Here is a 19,658-nt window from a genome sequence, read left to right as displayed (position 1 = left end):
TCCTGAGGTCCGGTGACCCATCTGCCTTGGCCTCCCAGAATGCTAGGATTAGGTCACCGCGTCTGTACTAAAAATTATTATTGTATCTGTTCCATAAATTAGCGTTTTCTTTTTAAACTCATCCAGGTATCCCAGAAAAATGAACAGCAAAAGGAAAAGAGAAAAATTAAACAAAATTCATTCGGGTAAATCAAATTTCCACTTAAGAGAGTGTTAAAATGTTAGTGCAAGGGCGGCGCCTGTGGCTCAGTCGGTAAGGCGCCGGCCCCATGTACCGAGGGTGGCGGGTTCAGACCCGGCCCCGGCCAAACTGCAACCAAAAAATAGCCGGGCGTTGTGGCGGGCGCCTGTAGTCCCAGCTACTCGGGAGGCTGAGGCAGGAGAATCGCTTAAGCCCAGGAGTTGGAGGTTGCTGTGAGCTGTGAGGCCACGGCACTCTACCAAGGGCCATAAAGTGAGACTCTGTCTCTAAAAAAAAAAAAAATGATCTTAGGAGCTAATGCTGGAGTTGCCTGTATATTAGGCCGACTAGTACCGAGTTCTCCCTTCTTATCAGCAGGAAGGAGCCCAAACTTAGCTTCCCACAGGATGGTTTTCTGCCCCTCACAAAAAGGGCTGTAACTTTCAGAGATTCCTGGGTGCTGGGTGGCTGGCTTTCCCAGACAACTCCTACAAATAGCTGATACCCAAACTCAGCCATCCTAGCTCTAAATAGTCTCTTTGTCCACATTTTGACAAAGCTCTTCCTTACAATTTTTTTCTAAGGGTGCATCATTTAGGGGGAATGCGTCCCTCCATTGGAACTCATGCAGCACCCAGCCTTAGCATCCCTTTCTCTGTGATGATGGGAGGACCCAGGATCATGTTATCTTTTCTTGCTGCCCCTTGGCTTATTTCCCCATTAAAGGCTGTTCTTTAACTAAGCTGAATAACCATGTGGAATTCATCTGAAGCTCTGTTGCACAAGAGAAGGTAACCATGAAAGGAATCCGTAATCCAGCAGTTCTCAACCCCTTTGTAACAACAAAAATACATCGCGGCATTAGGAAGGTTGAGAACCACTGCGCTAATCATTTTGAACAACAACAAAAAATAAAATACAGTGGAGCCTCCATAGTTGACCACCCCCCTACATTGACCAGCTCCTTAAGTTGACATAATTTTTGTAGACTGGACATATACCACTATACATATTAGTACTGTAGGCCTAGTTCCTTATGTTAACCACCTCCATATGTTGACCAGTTTGTTACAGTCCCTTGGGTGGTCAACTTACGTGGTTGAATTTGCTCTCATTAGATTCATATCTGATTCTAATCAAATAGGAACTGAATTAAATGTGTCAGAGTTGATATGGATCTCCAACGGAAAAAAATTTTTTTTTTTTTTTGAGACTGAGTCTCACTTTTTTGCTCTTTTTTTGTCCATGGTGTCACAGCTCACAGCAACCTCAAAGTCTTGGGCTCGAGTGATTCTTTTGTCTCAGCCTCCTGAGTAGCTGGGACTACAGGTGCCCACCACAATGCCTGGCTTTTTTAAGAGATGGGGGTCTCACACTTGCTCAGGCTGGTCGAATCTGTGAGCTCAGGCAATCCACCCACCTCGGCCTCCCAGAGTGCTAGGATTACAGGCGTGAGCCACTGCACCTGGCCTCAACCAAATTTTTAATAGCAGAACATCAGATCCAGATGAAACAAAGAAGAAAAAAGCCAGCAGTAATGGCATTTCAGAAATGTAACAACATGTCATAAAATCATGGAGGAGGAGGAAAGAGTTAGGCAGAGTTGTAGCTAAAGCCATATGTCTAATGTGGGAAGGATCTCTGGGAAAAGGACCCTACCTTTTAAGGTTTTATGCTCATATAGCTAATTTGTGACTCATTGAGACCTTGGCCCTCCAGTGAGGGTGTCAGAAAAGGGAAGGGCACCCAAATGTTGCAATTCCTAAAAGGCTTTTTAACATACTTTTTGTTTAACCCTCCCTGCATGTTATGAATGTCAGAGGGCACCTTGCAGAGGTGTCTAACCTTTTATCTTCTCTGCTGCCCATTGGGAGAATAAGAGTTGCCTTGGACCACATATTAAATGCTATTCTTAAGGGCCAGGTGCGGTGGCTTGTGCCTGTAATGCCAGCCCTTGAGAGACAGAGGTGGGTGGATTGCCTGAGTTCACAGGTTAGAGACCAGCCTTAGCCAGAGCGAGACTCTGTCCCTAAAAAACAGCTGGCTGTTGTGGTTGGAACCTGTAGTCCCAGCTTCTTGGGAGGCTGAGACAAGAAAATCATTTGAGCACAAGAATTTGAGGTTGCTGTGAGCTGTGATGCCATGACACTCTATCAATGTCGACAAAATGAGACTCTGTCTCAAAAAAAAAATGCTTTTCTTGATATGCAGCACCAAAGATAAGCAAAAATAAATAAATAAAAAAAATGCTCATGAAATCATTATGTGGCCTATGGGCTGTAGGTTGGATATCCCTGCCTTATGGCCTTTTCTGCATACACCCATAATTTGTCTCCTCTCAGAGGAAAGATTGCCTTCTGTGTTTTTATTTTGCTACCCAGTTCATTCAGCATTGGATTTTAGCATACATTCCTGTATTTCTAATATAAAATTTTCATCACTGATACAGTGTTTGTACAATTTGTAGCTTTTTTAAAAATTATGAATTTGGGGCAATGGAGTAGCAAGCCGGATGCCTATTCATTTTCCTGTACCTAGAACAATATGTAAAGTCCTGAACATGCCTTAAGTAATTCAAGAGCTCATTGATTAGATGAGTTTGCCCTTGAGAACAACTCCATTTCTAAATCTCCGGATTTTTCATGGTTTATGTGCATAGGGTGAGGCTCCCCGCTTTCTTGCATTAAAAAACCTGCTAGATTCATTGGAAGAGCCTTTGTTCAGTGTGCTTAGATGCATTGAACCAAGCAAGGTAGCAATCAACAGACTTCCTGGGAGGCACCTTAACTGCCTGAAGTTAGGGAGCTCAGCGCCTCCCCCCCACCACCACTATTCAACTGTTTGTTCCCTACATGTTCAGAAGGGAAGACAAAGTCTTTCATGCCAATTTTGAAACTTTTTCTCAGGACTCAAGGGATTAACATATAAACTCAGTGGACAGGCAGGTAGATTTCCTGCTTCCCTCCAAATTGAAGCCAAGATTAATTACGGTATTCACCTGTTCCTGAAACCGACTGGGTAATGGATCCTGGCTGTGCGCTCCCCAAGCAGCGCTGGTTCCACAGTTCTTCCGACTCACTTGCTTTGATCAACTCATTCTCTCGCAGCAGGCCAAAGCGGTAGCCACAGGACACAAGTGCTTAGTTTACAATCATGTTAATTTTGCTTTTTGTTTGTCTTTAGCAGTTGGAGATTAATGAGTAAAAAGGGTGTTTAAATTTTCAACCAGCCTGCTTCTAATCACTTGGCTGCGTTGTCACTGGCAGTTTTATTACTTCGATTTCCTGAATCAATCAGGTATACAGTTTCTTTGTCCAATATAGGTTATGGCGCAGGAAAAGATAGTCCTACTAGAAATTACTGCTGCTGCTCTGCATTCCACGAAAGGCCCTTGTGAAAATGTTTTAGCAACTTTTTAGGACTTTTCACAGGATTTCATTGCTGAATCCATGCCTGGCATTTTTATTTTTTCGTGCTTTTTAAAATGAGGTCTGACTATGTTGCCCAGACTGGAGTGCGGTAGCTATTCATAGGCATGATCATATCTTGCTGTAGCCTTGAACTCCTGGCCTCAAGTGATACTGCTGCTTAGCCTCTGAAAAAGCTGGGTCTATGAGCAGGTGCCACTGCACCAGTCTTATCTCTGGTATTTTTTTTTTTTTTTGTAGAGGCAGTCTCACTGTACCCCCTCAGGTAGAGTGCCATGACGTCACACGGCTCACAGCAACCTCTAACTCTTGGGCTCACGCGATTCTCTTGCCTCAGCCTCCCAAGCAGCTGGGACTACAGGCACCCGCCACAACACCTGGCTATTTTTTGTTGCAGTTTGGCCGGGGCTGGGTTTGAACCCACCACCCTCGGCATATGGGGCCGGCGCCCTACTCACTGAGCCACAGGCGCCACCCATCTCTGGCATTTTTTAATAAATCAGAAATTTCCAAAGCATTTTGCAAAGGTTGTTACCATGCTCATGTTTTTCATAGCTAGGGAATCAAATTAGCCTATGTCTGTTGGGATGGTGAAAATTAAGAATTGGGAGACAATTCTTTTTTTTTTCTTTTTCTTTTATTTTTTGAGACAGATTCTCACTCTGTTGCCCAGGCTAGAGTACCATGGCATCAGCCTAGCTCACAGCAACAACAAACTCCTGCATTCAGGAGTGATTTTCCTGCCTCAGCCTCTTGAGTGGCTGGGATTACCGGTGCCTGCCATGATGCCCAGCTAATTTTTGTTATTTTTAGTAGAGATGCGGGTCTTTGTCTTGCTTAGGCTGGTTTCTTGAGCTCTCTTACTGCCTTGGCCTCCCAGAATGCTAGGATTACAGACGTGAGCCACCGAGCCCAGCCTGGGAGAAAATTCTTTAGAAGATGATTTTGTTGCTGCTTCAAGTCCCAATTCTGTCTTCTGAACTGAGGAAAACAAACTGCATTCTATTTCAGGTTTTCTTCAGCCTGAGTTTCCTAGCTTGTACATAAACAGACGGAGCCTGAATGATTCATTCTCAAAGATGCTTCATAACAGAGAAAGCCCCCTCCAGTCTAATACATTGTAATGGAGATTTTGTACATGAAATGCAACTGAATACCTATTGTTCTGGCAGTAAGAAACAAAGATAGGTTTGTTTTAATGTAGCAATGACCTTTGTGAAGTGCTAACTTGAACCTGATGCTTCCTGCCTTGCCTTTTTTTCTTTTCTTTTTCTTTTTTTTTGACACAGAGTCTCACTCTGTCCCCCTGGGTAGAGTGCCATGGCATCATCAGAGCTCACAGCAACCTCATACTCTTGAACTCAAGTAATCCTCTTGTGTCAGCCTCCTGAGTAGCTGGGACTAGAGACAGCTGTCACAATGGCCAACTAGTTTTTCTATTTTTAGTAGGGACAGGGTCTCCCTTCTGCTCAGACTGGTCTTGAACTCTTGAGCTCAAGCAATTCACTCATTTTGGCCTCCCAGAGTGCTAGGATTACAGATGTGAGCCACCACTCTGGCTTCTGCCTCACCATTTTGTAATGTTCCCTGTATCCACTGGGCGCTGCTCCCACAACTGTGAGTTCCTTGTGGACAGTGGCTTCTTCCTTTATCATTGTGCCATCATTTCCTAACACAGGCCTGGTGGGCAAGAGCCCCTCACCGAGGAGAAAACCTCACCCTAGCACATAGACATGTCCAGTTGTCCAAAGAGCTAAAGGCATTTCTCAGGACCTCGCCCGGATGATGTGTGACACTGATTTCTCAAGCCTAGTGGGGCTCTCCCTCACCCACAAACCCCGCAGGAAGTTATCTGAGAGAAGCATAAGAACTTCTCCTAAGCACTTGCCCTTAAGAGCCAGCTTTTGGGACTCCAGTGAGTGGCTGTGTTGTGAGCAGTACAAGGTCAGGGACAACCAGATCTAAGCACGTTTCTCTCTCCAGTGTCAACCTTTCATTGATGCCATTCAATGAAATGGAGCTACGTGGAATTCCCAAGGAGGCGATTCTTAACATAGCCTTTTCACTTGGTAGACAGGTAAGCAGAGCCATGAACACACAGGCTCAGGCCACCCCACAAGTCAGTCAATGTTGCAAACCATACATAGCAATATTCTTCATACATAAATGTTACAGATTAAAATTTCCACATCAAACAGTGACATTTAACATGAAGAGAAAAGAGGGTAGGAAAAGGGGTTAACCAACCAGTCCGAGGAGAGCCACATGTACGAGAACACCCCAGGCTGGTCTCGTGGGTCCTCAGCAGAGCAGTCAGTACCTTAAGAGCAGAGTCCTCAGTGACAGATGCCAGCTGCTTATCATCAGTGACTACAGGAGAGTCGCTATGGAAATGACTGTGCCTGGATAGAAAAGTCCTGCTCTTTTTATGGCTCTGAAGTCAGTCTTCTTATGGCCAGCTGTGGTGGCTCATGACTGTAATACAAGCTCTCTGGGAAAATGAGGCGGGAGGATTGCTTGAGTTCAGCAGTTCAAGACTAGCTTGAGTTAAGAGGGAAACCCTGTCTCTACCAAAAAGAGAAAAAAGATAGCTGGGCATGGTGACACTTACCTGTTGTCCCACTTTTATGTCCCTAAGCCATATCCTTGACTTGGGTTTATCTGATATTTCTTCATGATTAGATTAGTTTATGCATTTTGGGGGAAAGAGGGAAAAAACCCACGGAAATGACATTGTATCTTTCTTGGTGCACCGTATCCGGAGGTACATATGTCAATTTCTTCCTTTACTGATAATGTCGATTTGACAACTGGATTAAGGTGGTATTTTCCAAGTTTCTCAGCTATAAAATTATCTGTTTTCCTTGTTTAATGTGTTTGAGGATTTTTGTATGCCATGTTAATTGTATTGATTAAATTTCATTTCCTGATTATTGATGGTATACAGAAATTCAGTTATTATAGTATACTAGCCTTGTATCCAACAACCTTCTAGATTATAATTTTTCTGCAACTTTTGATGTTTTAATTTATTTTTGGGAGGCTGAGGCAGGAGTATTACTTGAGCCCGGGAGTTTGAGGTTGCCATGGCACTCTAACATGGGCAACAGAGTGAGACTCTGTCTCAAAAAAAAGTCCCCTTGTGAGGACTAATAGTAAAGGGTTACACCCTTATCTGATTGGGTGCAGTTTGTAAACATCTGGTCTCTATTGGCATGATGCTTTTATTTCTCTTTTCTAGAGTCAGGGTCTCACTTCTCTCCAGCCCAGGCTGGAGTACAGTGGGGGAGATCGTAATTCACTACAGTCTCAAATGCTTGGGCTCAAGTGATCCTCCCATCTCAGCCTTCCAAGTAGCTGGGGTTATATGTGTATTCCACCATATCCAACGAGGGTTTTGTTTTTCTTGTAGAGATAGGGTTTTGCTATGTTGCCCAAATTAAAAAACTAGCCAGGTTAGGGCCAGGCAAGGTGGCTTACACCAGTAAATCCTAGTGCTCTGGGAGGCTGAGAGTGAAAGATCACTTGATGCTGGGAGTTCAAGACCAGCCTGAGCAACACAGCAAGACCTTTTATCTATCAAAAATAGAAAATTTAGCCAGGCATGGTGGTGTGTGCCTGTAGTCCCATCTACTTGGAGTCTGAGGCAGGAGGATCATCTGAGCCTAGGAGTTTGAGGTTGCAATGAGCTGTGATGATGCCACAGCACTCTAGCAGGGGCAATAGAGGGAGATCAGGTGTGGGGGAAAAAAAAAAAAGGAAAAGTCTTTCCCCCTGAGTAGAGAACAAGATAAGGATTATTAATCTTGTCCTAGGAAGTACAAAAAGCAAGAATATAAAATAAAATGTATAAGGCTTAGAACAGAAGAAGGAAAGCTGTCAGTATGTGGAATGTGTCTAGAAAATTCAAAATAACCTATAGATAATTTATTCAAATGAAAATAATGTGAATGGAATTAAAGTCCGGGCATGGTGGCTCATGCCTGTAATTCTAGCACTCTGGGAGGTCAAGGCAGAAGGATGGCTTGAGCTCAGAAGTTTGAGACCAGTCTGAGCAAGAGCAAGATTCCCATCTTTATTAAAAATAGAAAAAATCAGCTGAGTGTTGTGGTGGGCACCTGTAGCCCTAGCTGTTCAGGAGGCTGATGCAGAAGGATTGCTTGAACTCAAGAGTTGAACCCTCAGCTGTGAGCTAGGCTGATGCCATTGCACTCTAGTCTGGGCAACAGAGTGAGACTGTATCTCAAAAAATAAATTAAAACATCAAAAGTTACAGAAAAATTATAATCTAGAAGGTTGTTGGATACAAGGCTAGTATACTATAATAACTAAATTTCTGTACACCATCAATAATAAGGAAATGAAATTTAACCAATACAATTAACATGGCATACGAAAATCCTCAAACATATCTAACAAGGAAAACAGATAATTTGATAGCTGAGAAACTTGGAAGATACCACCTTAATCTAGTTGTCAAATCAACATTATCAGTAAAGGAAAAAATTGACATATGTACCTCTGGATATGGTGCACTAAAAAAGATACAATGTCACTTCCATGGTTTTTTCCCTCTTTCCCCCAAAATGCATAAACTAATCTAATCATGAAGAAATATCAGATAAACCCAAGTCAAGGATATTTTACAAAATAATGGGCCTGTATTCTTAAAAAAAAGTCAAGACAGGCCAGGCTAGGTGGCTCATGACTATAATCCTAGCACTCTGGGAGGCCCAGGCAGGCGGATTGCCTGGCTCAGGAGTTCAAGACGATCCTGGGCAAGAGCCAGGCCCCATCTCTAAAAAATATCCAGGTGTTGTGGCCGTGACCTGTAGACCCAGCTACTTGGGAGGCTGAGGCAAGAAAATCGCTTGAGTCCAAGAGTTGGAAGTTGCTGTGAGCTGTGATGCCATAGCACTCTACTGAAGGTGACAAAGTGAGAGTCTGTCTCAAAAAAAAAAAATAGTCAAGACAAAGAAAGACTGAGGAACTATTGTAGATTAAGAAAGTAGAATATGAAGTATATTTAGTCCGTTTTTACCAGAGAAGCCCTCACCTCCCTGGAAGTCCCGTGATAGGAGGATCTTTTGTTATTCATAACCAGCTTCCTGAAAACTATTGAGTTAATATGCTAATGGTTTACTTAGGGTAGGACTCTTAGATAGCCTCAGAGTAGGGCCAGGTTACTAACATGATCTAGAGATTAGAGGGTTGGAATTTTCAGCCTCATCCACCAAACCTCTGGGAAGGTGATGGTGCTGGAAATCCAGGTCTATAAGAATAATTTGATGAGCTTCTGGGTTGTTGAACATAAGGAGTTGCTGGACGAGTAGCAGGCCCAGAGTGGATGGGAACACTCCATGCCCCTCCCTCCATGACTTGCCATATTCATCTCTTCATCTGGTTGTTCATCTGTATCCTTTATAACATCCTCTGCAGTAAACTGGCAAGTGTATGTTAGTTAGTGTTTCCCTCCAGGGTTCTGTGAGCCATCATAACAAACTAATCAAACCCGAGGAGAGAGTTGGAAGAACTCTGATGTGTAGGAAGTTGGTCGGAAGTCCAGGGGCATTTGGCATCTGAAGTAGGGACAGTCTTGTGGGACTGAGCCCTCGTGAGTCCTCAACCTGTGGGATATGACACTCTCCAGGAAGATAGCATCGGAATTGGATTGAATAATAGAACACTCAGTTGGAGGTTCTATGGGAGGATAAGATGAAGGATTGCTAACTGAGGGAAAAGTCCCACTCATTTTGGTGACCAGGAGCCTAATGTATTCTTCATTGATTGTGAGTTTGGTTTTTGTTTTTTTTTTTGAGACAGAGCCTCAAGCTATTGCCCTGATTAGAGTACTGTGGCATCATAGCTCACAGCAACCTCAAACTCCTGGGCTCAAGCGAGTCTCCTGTCTCCACCTCCCAAGTAGCTGGGACTACAGCTGGGACCACAACACCGGCTATTTTTTGATTCCAGCCGTCATTGTTTTTTGGCAAGCCCGGGCTGGATTCGAACCCCCCAGCTCAGGTGTATGTGGCTGGCGCCTTAGCAGCTTGAGCCACAGGCGCTGAGCCAGTTTTTTTGTTTTTGTTTGTTTTATTTTTTCTTTTGAGACACAGTCTCATTCTGTTGCCCTAGGTAGAGTGCCATGGCATCATAGCTCACAGTAACCTCAAACTCTGTGCTCAAATGAGCCTCTTGCCTCAGCCTCCCAAGTTGCTGAGATTACAGTGCCCACCAAATGCCTGGCTAGTTTTCAGAGACCAGGTCTTGCTCTGGCTCAGGCTGGTTTCAAACTCCTGAACTCAAGGGATCATCCTGTCTTGGCCTCTCAGAATGCTAGGATTACAGGCATGAGCCAGGGCGCTGCCCTGATTCTGAGTTTAAAAGGAAAAAGAGTGGATCCTGGACCAGAAAAATAAAACATCATTTTTGTTCTTTTGAGATAGGGAGCGTTAGTGAGATAATTGATGAAATTTAAAGAAGGTGTAAATCTATAAATGTAATCCAGCACATAAACAAATTAAAAAACAAAGACCATATGATTCTCTCAATCGATACAGAAAAAGCTTTTGATAATATCCAGCATCCCTTCATGATCAGAACACTTAAGAAAATTGGTATAGAAGGGACATTTCTTAAACTGATAGAGACCATCTACAGCAAACCCACAGCCAATATCATATTGAATGGAGTTAAATTGGAATCATTTCCACTCAGATCAGGAACCAGACAAGGCTGCCCATTGTCTCCATTGCTTTTTAACATTGTAATGGAAGTTTTAGCCACCGCAATTAGGGAAGAAAAGGCGATCAAGGGTATCCATATAGGGTCAGAAGAGATCAAACTTTTGCTCTTCGCAGATGATATGATAGTATATCTGGAAAACACTAGGGACTCTACTACAAAACTCTTAGAAGTGATCAAGGAATACAGCAGCATCTCAGGTTACAAAATCAACATTCAGGGCGGCGCCTGTGGCTCAAGGAGTAGGGCACCGGTCCCATATGCCAGAGGTGGCGGGTTCAAACCTAGCCTTGGCCAAAATCCAAAAAAAAAAACAAAATCAACATTCATAAATCGGTAGCCTTTATATATACCAACAATAGTCAAGTTGAAAAAACAGTTAAGGACTCTATCCCATTCACAGTAGTGCCAAAGAAGATGAAATATTTGGAAATCTATCTAACAAAGGATGTGAAAGATCACTATAAAGAGAACTATGAAACTCTAAGAAAAGAAATAGCTGAAGATGTTAACAAATGGAAAAACATACCATGCTCATGGCTGGGAAGAATCAACATTGTTAAAATATCCATACTACCCAAAGCAATATACAATTTTAATGCAATCCCTATTAAAGCTCCACTGTCATACTTTAAAGACCTTGAAAAAATACTACTTCATTTTATATGGAATCAGAAAAAACCTCGAATAGCCAAGACATTACTCAGAAATAAAAACAAAGCAGGAGGAATTAACACTACCAGACCTCAGACTATACTACAAATCGATAGTGATCAAAACAGCATGGTATTGGCACAAAAACAGAGAAGTAGATGTCTGGAACAGAATAGAGAACCAAGAGATGAATCCAGCTACTTACCGTTATTTAATCTTTGACAAGCCAATTAAAAACATTCAGTGGGGAAAAGATTCCCTATTTAACAAATGGTGCTGGGTGAACCGGCTGGCAACCTGTAGAAGACTGAAACTGGACCCACACCTTTCACCATTAACTAAGGTAGACTCTCACTAGATCAAAGATTTAAACTTAAGACATGAAACTATAAAAATACTAGAGGAGAGTGCAGGGAAAACCCTTGAGGAAATTGGTCTGGGTGAGTATTTCATGAGGAGAACCCCCCGGGCAATTGAAGCAGCTTCAAAAATACACTACTGGGACTTGATCAAACTAAAAAGCTTCTGCACAGCCAAGAACACAGTAAGTAAAGCAAGCAAACAGCCCTCAGAATGGGAGAAGATATTTGCAGGTTATGTCTCCAACAAAGGTTTAATAACCAGAATCCACAGAGAACTCAAACGCATTAGCAAGAATAGAACAAGGGATCCCATCGCAGGCTGGGCAAGGGATTTGAAGAGAAACTTCTCTGAAGAAGACAGGCGCGTGGCCTTCAGACATACGAAAAAATGCTCATCATCTTTAATCATCAGAAAAATGCAAATCAAAACTACTTTGAGATACCATCTAACTCCAGTAAGACTAGCCCATATCACAAAATCCCAAGACCAGAGATGTTGGCGCAGATGTGGATAAAAGGGAACACTTTTGCACTGCTGGTGGGAATGCAAATTAATACATTCCTTTTGGAAAGAGATATGGAGAACACTTAGAGATCTAAAAATAGATCTGCCATTCAATCCTGTAATCCCTCTACTGGGCATATACCCAGAAGACCAAAAATCACATCATAACAAAGATATTTGTACCAGAATGTTTATTGCAGCCCAATTCATAATTGCTAAGTCATGGAAAAAGCCCAAGTGCCCATCGATCCACGAATGGATTAATAAATTGTGGTATATGTACACCATGGAATATTATGGAGACTTTACCTCTTTCATGTTTACATGGATGGAGCTGGAACATATTCTTCTTAGTAAAGTATCTCAAGAATGGAAGAAAAAGTATCCAATGTACTCAGCCCTACTATGAAACTAATTTAGGGTTTTCACATGAAAGCTATAACCCAGCTACAACCTAAGAATAGGGGGAAGGGGGAAAGAGAGGGGAGGGAGGGGGGAAGTGGGTAGAGGGAAGGGGATTGGTGGGATTACACCAGTGGTGCATCTTACAAGGGTATATGTGAAACTTGGTAAAGGGTCTGTGAAGCTAGTGAATGATGCCCCATGATTATATCAATGTACACAGCTATGATTTAATAAAAAAAAAAAGAAAAGAAAAGATAGCTAGGAAGTGTTACCAATAAAAGAGAAAATAAACTTTAAGAAGAAAAGCATTACTAAGAATAAAAAAGAGTCATTACCAAATGAAAAAATGTTTGACATATTGGGAAGAAACATGTATAAGTACAAATTTATTTACACCTATTAGAATAGGTGACAGATCCAGGGAGAAATGAACAAATCTACTATCACAGTGACCAATTTCAACACAACTAATTCAATTACTTATCTCTGAGAGAGCATACAAAGGAATAAAAATGTATAGGATTTGAAAAAAAAAAATAAAGAAGGTGTACATATCAGATAATAGTATCCTATTGATGTTAATTTCCTGATTTTTTTTTTTTTGAGACAGAATCTCACTCTGTCAACCTGGGTAGAGCGCCAGGGAGTCAGAGCTCACAGCAACCTCAAACTCTTGGGTTCAAGAGTTCCTCCTCCTCAGCTTCACTTCCCAAGTAGCGTCCACCACAATGCCTGGCCGGTTTTTCTATTTTTAGTAGAGACAGGGTTTCCCTCTTACTGAAGCTGACCTTGAACTCCTGAGCTCAAGCAAAACTCCTGTCCTGGCCTCCCAGAGTACTGGGATTATAGGCATGAGCCACCGAGACCAACCTTAATTTCCTGATTTTGATAATCCTACTTGGTTTTGTAAGAGAATATCATTGCTCTTATAAAACACACATCGAAGTATTTAGAGATAAGGCATTGTGTCTGCAACTTACTGGCCAATGTATAAATGGAAGAAAACACCATAGTCATGCAATACAGTTCCTTAAATTGATTTATATATTCAATGCAGCCGCAATAAAAATCTTAGCAAGTTTTCAAGACTAGGATAATGCTAAGAATAAAAAAAATTCTTGGGTGGGTGAGGTGGCTCACACCTGTAATCCTAGCACTCTGGGAGGCCAAGGCAGATAGATTGTCTGAGCTCACAGGTTCTAGACCAGCCTGAGCAAGAGTGAGACCCCCATCTCTAAAAATAGCCAAGTGTTGTGGCAGGTGCCTGTAGTCCCAACTATTTGGGAGGCTGAGAAAAGAGGATCACTTGAGCCCAAGAATTTGAAGTTGCTGTGAGCTATGATGCCAGGGCACTGTACTGAGGGCGACAAAGTGAGGCTCTGTGAAAAAAAAAACAACAAAAAAACAAACAAATCTTAGCAAGCTTTGCGTTTGCTTATTTGGTGGGTTTTGACAAGCTGGTTAAAAATTTATATGGACATGAAAAGGGCCAAAAATAGTAAGGACAATCTTGAAAAAGAAGATCAAAATAGAAGGATTTGCTGGACTATCCACACTTCTTATAAACCTACATTTAAGGATAAATAGGCCGTTTGGACAGAAGAGAATGGCAGACAACAGAAGTACACACGGATAGTTGATTTGTGGCAAAGGTAGCACTTTAGGGCAGTGGGGAAAATAATCTTTTCAATAAATGTGCTGGTACCATTGGAAAAAAATGAAACCTGACCTTTCCTCATTTCATATAGAAAATTAGGTTCTAGGAAAATACAGATGTAAATGTAAGAAGTTTCTATGATAAAAGTAACCAAGAAAACAGCCTTCATGATCATGATGAAGATTTCTTAAACAAGGTACAAAAAAGGACAATAACTATGAAGGAAAAAATTGATAACTCTGGCCAAACTAACATTAGTAATGTCTGATCATCAAAAGGCACCATTAAGAGGTGAAAAAGTAAGCCAGAGGATCTATATTCAGAATATTTAAAGAGCTCTTTCAAGTCAGTGAGACTGGCAAGGTATATGGGAAATGGGCAAGAGATTCAATTTGAACAGACTTTGCAAAATGACTACTAATATCTGAAAAACCTCACTCAAACCATTAATAATCAAAGAAATTAAAAAAACAACAACAATGAGGTCAGGTACCGTGGGTACAGTGGCTCACACCTGTAGTCCTAGCACTTTTGGAGGCCAAGGCAGTAGGATCACTTGAGGTCAGAAGTTCAAGACCAGCCCATGCAGAGCAAGACCTCCCATCTCTACAAAAAATTAGAAAAATTAGCCATGAGTGGTGGCATGTGCTTGTAGTCTCAGCTACTTGGGAAGCTGAGGCAGGAGGATTGCTGGAGCCCAGGAATTTGAGGTTGAGTGAGCCATGATGACACTACTGCACTCTAGACCAGGGAGATTCTGTTTCAAAAGAAACAAACAGTGGGCGGCACCTGTGGCTCACATGGGTAAGGCGCTGGCCCTATATGCTGGAGGTGGTGGGTTCAAACCCAGCCCTGGCCAAAAAAACTGCAGTGTCTATCTGAACACTATTTTCCAGTCATTGCCCTTTAAATTAAGTTATGGGCCAGGCGTGGTGGCTCACACCTGTAATCCTACCACTCTGGGAGGCTGAAGTGGGTGGATTGCTTAAGCTCAAGAGTTCTATACCTACACCAGCTTGAGTAAGAGTGGAATTCGTCTCTGCTAAAAACAGAAAAACTAGTTGGGTGTGGTGGTGCACACATGTAGTCCCAACTACTCAGGACGCTGAGGTAGGAGGACTGCTTGTGCCCAGGAGTTTGACTTTGCTATGAGTTATGATGCCATGGCACTCTACCCAGGGTGACAGAGTGAGACTCTGTCTCAAAAAAAGATAAGATAATGTTGGCCTATTGTGATGATTGTTAAAGGATACGATTTGTCTGAATTAGTTTCCATTTAATCAACATTTCATAACATTTCATAATTGATTAAATGTTTAGGGAAGTGAACTGATGACTCTAAGAAACAAATCACTTTTAGGAAACAGTTTGGACACTGTGTTACTACTATTAAATGAACATCAAATAGAACTTGATGTTTGGTGTGGTGGCTCATGTCTGTAATCTTAGCACTCTCAGAAGTTGAGGTGGGTGGATTGCTTGAGCTCAGAACTTAGAGACCAGCCTGAGCAAGACCAAGACTCTGTCTCTACTAAAAGTAGAAAAATTAGCCAGTGTTGTGGTGGGCACCTGTAGTACAAGGTATGGGAGGCTGAGGCAAGAGGATCACTTGAGCCCAGGAGTTTGAGGTTGCTGTGAGCTCTGTGATGCCATGGCACTCTACCCAGGGTGACAGAGTGAGACTGTGTCTCAAAAAAAAAAAAAGAAGGAAAAAGAAAAATCAGAAGCAGTTAATTGCACTCAAATCGTGACTCTCTCCTGAGGAAAGTACTTGCAGACTATAATTATTAGTAATACTTTGTAAATGAAAAAGCAAACATTGAAGAAATTAAGTGTTCTGTGTAAAATTAGAGCCGGGAATGAGACAGTATTTGTAGTTCTTGTTCTTATACTAAACTGTCTGACAATGGGCAACTTTTAGAATTAGGCCAAGAATAAAGAAAATTGTCAAGACAATCTTAATAAATTAATATACAATGTTAATTGTAATTCATTGCAATTCTCTTTCACATTAAATTTCTGAAGTCAGATATACAGCCTGGTGCAGCACTTTGGGAGGCTAAGGTAGGAGTATTACCTGAGGCCAGGAGTTACTATCAGTCTAGGCAACAGAGAGAGACTCCAGCTGTACAGAAAATAAGACAAATTAGCCAGCGCCTATAGTTCCACCTACTGTGGGAGGCTGAGGCAGGAGGATCACTTGGAGAGAGAAGTTTGAGGTTGCAGTGAGCTAGGCTGAGGCCATGGGACTCTAGCCTGGGCAGCAATGTCTCAAAAAAAAAAAAACCCAAAAAGATTTATTTTACCCATATTTGAAGCATGTTGTTTAACTTCTTTATTATTTTTTTTATTGAGACAGAGTCTCACTTTTCCACCCTGGGTAGAGTGCCCTAGCATCATAGCTCACAGAACGTCAAACTCTTGGGCTCAAATTATCCTCTTGCCTCAGCCTCCCAAGTAGCTGGGACTACTTGTGGCACCCTCCAAAATGCCTGGTTATTTTTAGAGATGGGGTCTCGCTTTTGCTCAGGCTGGTCTTGAACTCTTAAGCTCAGGCAATCCACCCACATCAGCCTCCCAGAGGGCTAGAATTACAGGCCTGAGCCACTGCACCCGGCCTTGTTTAACTTCTAAGTGTTTAGAGATTTTCCTGTTGTCTTCGTTACTGATTTCTAGTTTGATTTCATTATGGTCAAAGAACATACTCGACATATTTACATTTGTTGAGGTTTGTTTCATGGCCCAAGATAAGGTCAGTCTTGGTGAATGTTTCTTGCATGCTTGACAAAAATGCATATCCTGCTGTTAGGTGTTGTACATGAACTAGATTCTGTTGAATGATTGAGTTGTATTCTACATCTGTGCTGATGTTTTGTTTAAGCAGTTACTGGGCACATTCATTGTTGAAAATGGAGTGCTGGATCTCCCACCTGTAATTATGTATTTGTCTGTTTCTCTTTTTGGCTCTCAGTGTTTGTGGCTCATTGTGTTTCATGTGCTTGGTGGAGTCACATCTAAGATTATAGCATCTTCCTAGTGGCTTTGTCCTTTTATCATTGTGAAATGTCCCTCTTTAACTCTAGTAGTCTTCATTGCTCTTCTGTTTACTTTATCTGGTATAAATCTAGCCACTCATAGCTTTTAAAAATCTTTAAATCTTTAGTTATGTCTGACAGATCATTTTCTGATATAACAAGATTTGAGAGAGGCAGAACACATGAGCATGAAAATCCAATCATCATACTTATAAACCACAAAAAGATTCATGGCTTTTTAAAAATTAATGTTTGTGGCTCAGTGTGTTGGATTGCGCCTGTAATCCTAGCACTCTGGGAGGCCACTGAGGAAGGATTGCTTGAACTCAGGAGTTCAACACCAGAGCAAGACCATCTCTACTAAAAATAGAAAAATTAGCTAGGTGTGGTGATGCACACCTGTAGTCCCATCTACTTGGAAGGCTAAGGCAGGAGTGTTGTGCCCAGTCGAAATCCCCACAAAGACCACCAGGGAGCCAAATCCGATGCAAAAGCAAAAGAGCTGTTTTATTGCAAGTTCGAACTTGGACTCCCGGGGTCTCCGTTACAACGGATCCAAGCCAGGAGCCCAGAGTTGTGGAGCAAGGGGTTTTTATGGTCCCGCGCAGCAGGTGGGCGTGCACAGCTTGAAACAAAGGGGGTGCTTCTGGATTGGTTAGGTGGGGGGGGAAGGGTCCCTGACTGGTGGGCAGTTGTCTCATGATGCAGGCCTGGTCTTGCCTCGGCAGGCCTGGTCTTGCCTCGGCATGCCTGGAAGGTGAAACTAAATGGTGGTGGTGGTGGGGGGGGGGCGAAAATTAACTCCTAAGATGGCGCTGGTTTGGTTCTTTCAGGAGGATTGCTTGAGCAAAAGATTTTGAAGTTGCAGTGAGCTGTGATTTTACTGCACTCTACCCAGGGTGACAGAGTGAGACTCTGTCTCAAAACAAACAAAAAAATTAATGTTTGCATGGTATAAATTTTTCCATCCTTTTATTTTCACTGACCTTTGTCTTTGTATTTGAAGTGAGATATTTGTAGATAGCATAGTATTATATCATTTTTAAAAAATCCACTCTGCTAATCTCTTTTAATTGGCATTTTTAGACTGTTAACATTTAAGGTAATTATTGATAGGCCTGGTGCAGTGGCTCACCTCTGTAATCCTAGCACTCTGGGAGGCTGAGGCGGGTGGAGTTTGAGACCGGCCTGAAGAAGAGTGAGATCCCATCTCTACTAAAAATGGAAAATAATATCCAGGCCTTGTGGTGAGCTCCTGCACTCTCAGCTACTTGTGGGACTAAGGCAAGAGGATTGCTTGAGCCCAGGAGTTTGAGGTTGCTGTGAGCTATGAGGATGCCATGTCACCCAGAGTGACAGAATGAGACTCTGTCTCAAAAAAAAAAAGTAATTCATTGATATTTGAGCTTTTTCTGAGCTATTTTCTGTTTGTTTCCTCTTTTCTAATTCATCTCTTTATTTGAACATTTTAAAGGTTTTCTTCTGGTTATTTTTAATAGAGTTGTTGGCTACATTGCTTTGGATAGTTTATTTAGTGGTCATTCTAGGTATTCTATTTATTTGTTTATTTATTTATTTTTAGACAGAGTCTTGCTGTCTAGGTTGCCCAGGCTAGAGTGCAGTGGCATGATCATAGCTCACTGCAAACTTCAGGTCCTGGGCTCAAGTGGTCCTTCTGCCTCACCCTTCAGAGTGGCTAGGAATACACATGGCTAGTATGTATTTAATGTTTTTGTTGAAATGAGGTTTTGCTACATTGCCTGGGTTGGGCTCAATCTTTTTGCATCAGGCGATCCTCCTGCCTTCGCCTCCCAAAGTACTGGAATTACAATGAGCCACTGCACCTGCCTAAGGTATGCCAATATATATGCATAACTTATCACACTCTAGTAGTTTTGATATTACTAGTTTTAATTTCTTCATGTATAATAGCAACTGACTACTAAAAACACAACTCTTCTTTTCTACTCCCACATAGAAAATTTGAGCTCTCTCAAAAATGCTGTGTCACTGAAGCAATCCCACAATCTGAAGGTTTGTGTGTGTATATATACATATATATAATTTTTTTTTTTTTTTTGAGACAGAGTCTCTGTTGCCCAGGTTAGAGTGCTGAGGTGTCATCATAGCTCACTGCACCCTCAAACTCTTGGGCTCAAATGATCCTCCTACCTCAGCCTTCTGAGTAGTTGGGACTACTGGCATACACCACCACACCCAGCTAAATTTTTCTCTTTCTAGTAGAGATGAGGGTCTCACTGTTGATTAAGATGGTCTCACGGAAGGGACCTGTAGCTCAAAGGAGTATGGTGCCCCATATGCCGGAGGTGGCAGGTTTGAACCCAGCCCCGGCCAAAAACTGCAAAAAAAAAAAAAGATGGTTTCAGCCTCATGGCCTCAAGCCATCTTCCTGCCTCAGCCTCCCAGAGTGCTAGGATTGCACTGTGAGCCACTGTGCTGGGTCTAGCTTTTGAGGATACTTTCTGAATATTTTCAGAAACATACCCAATAGTTTTTCTCTTCCTTATATTTCTTGCTTCTCATATTTTAGCAGTTACTTGTTTCACACAATCACTTGGCAGAAAAACATTTCTTGAGGCATAGATCCAGGAATAGGATAAGAGAGACGTGTAGTTGGCTCTTATAATAAGCAATAGTATCTGATTTCCATCTGTCCCAGTTATCCT

General features: G+C 42.1%; 1 pseudogene; it reads right to left on the bottom strand.

The window, feature by feature from the left end:
- Window positions 1-17,102: 17,102 nt before the first annotated feature.
- LOC128585300 (uncharacterized) lies at window positions 17,103-17,199 on the bottom strand (annotated as a pseudogene).
- Between the last annotated feature and the right edge of the window lie 2,459 nt (window positions 17,200-19,658).

The sequence above is a fragment of the Nycticebus coucang genome, chromosome 4, assembly GCF_027406575.1.
Source record: "Nycticebus coucang isolate mNycCou1 chromosome 4, mNycCou1.pri, whole genome shotgun sequence".
Classification (NCBI taxonomy): domain Eukaryota; kingdom Metazoa; phylum Chordata; class Mammalia; order Primates; family Lorisidae; genus Nycticebus; species Nycticebus coucang.
This window is presented reverse-complemented; position numbering and strand designations above follow the sequence as displayed.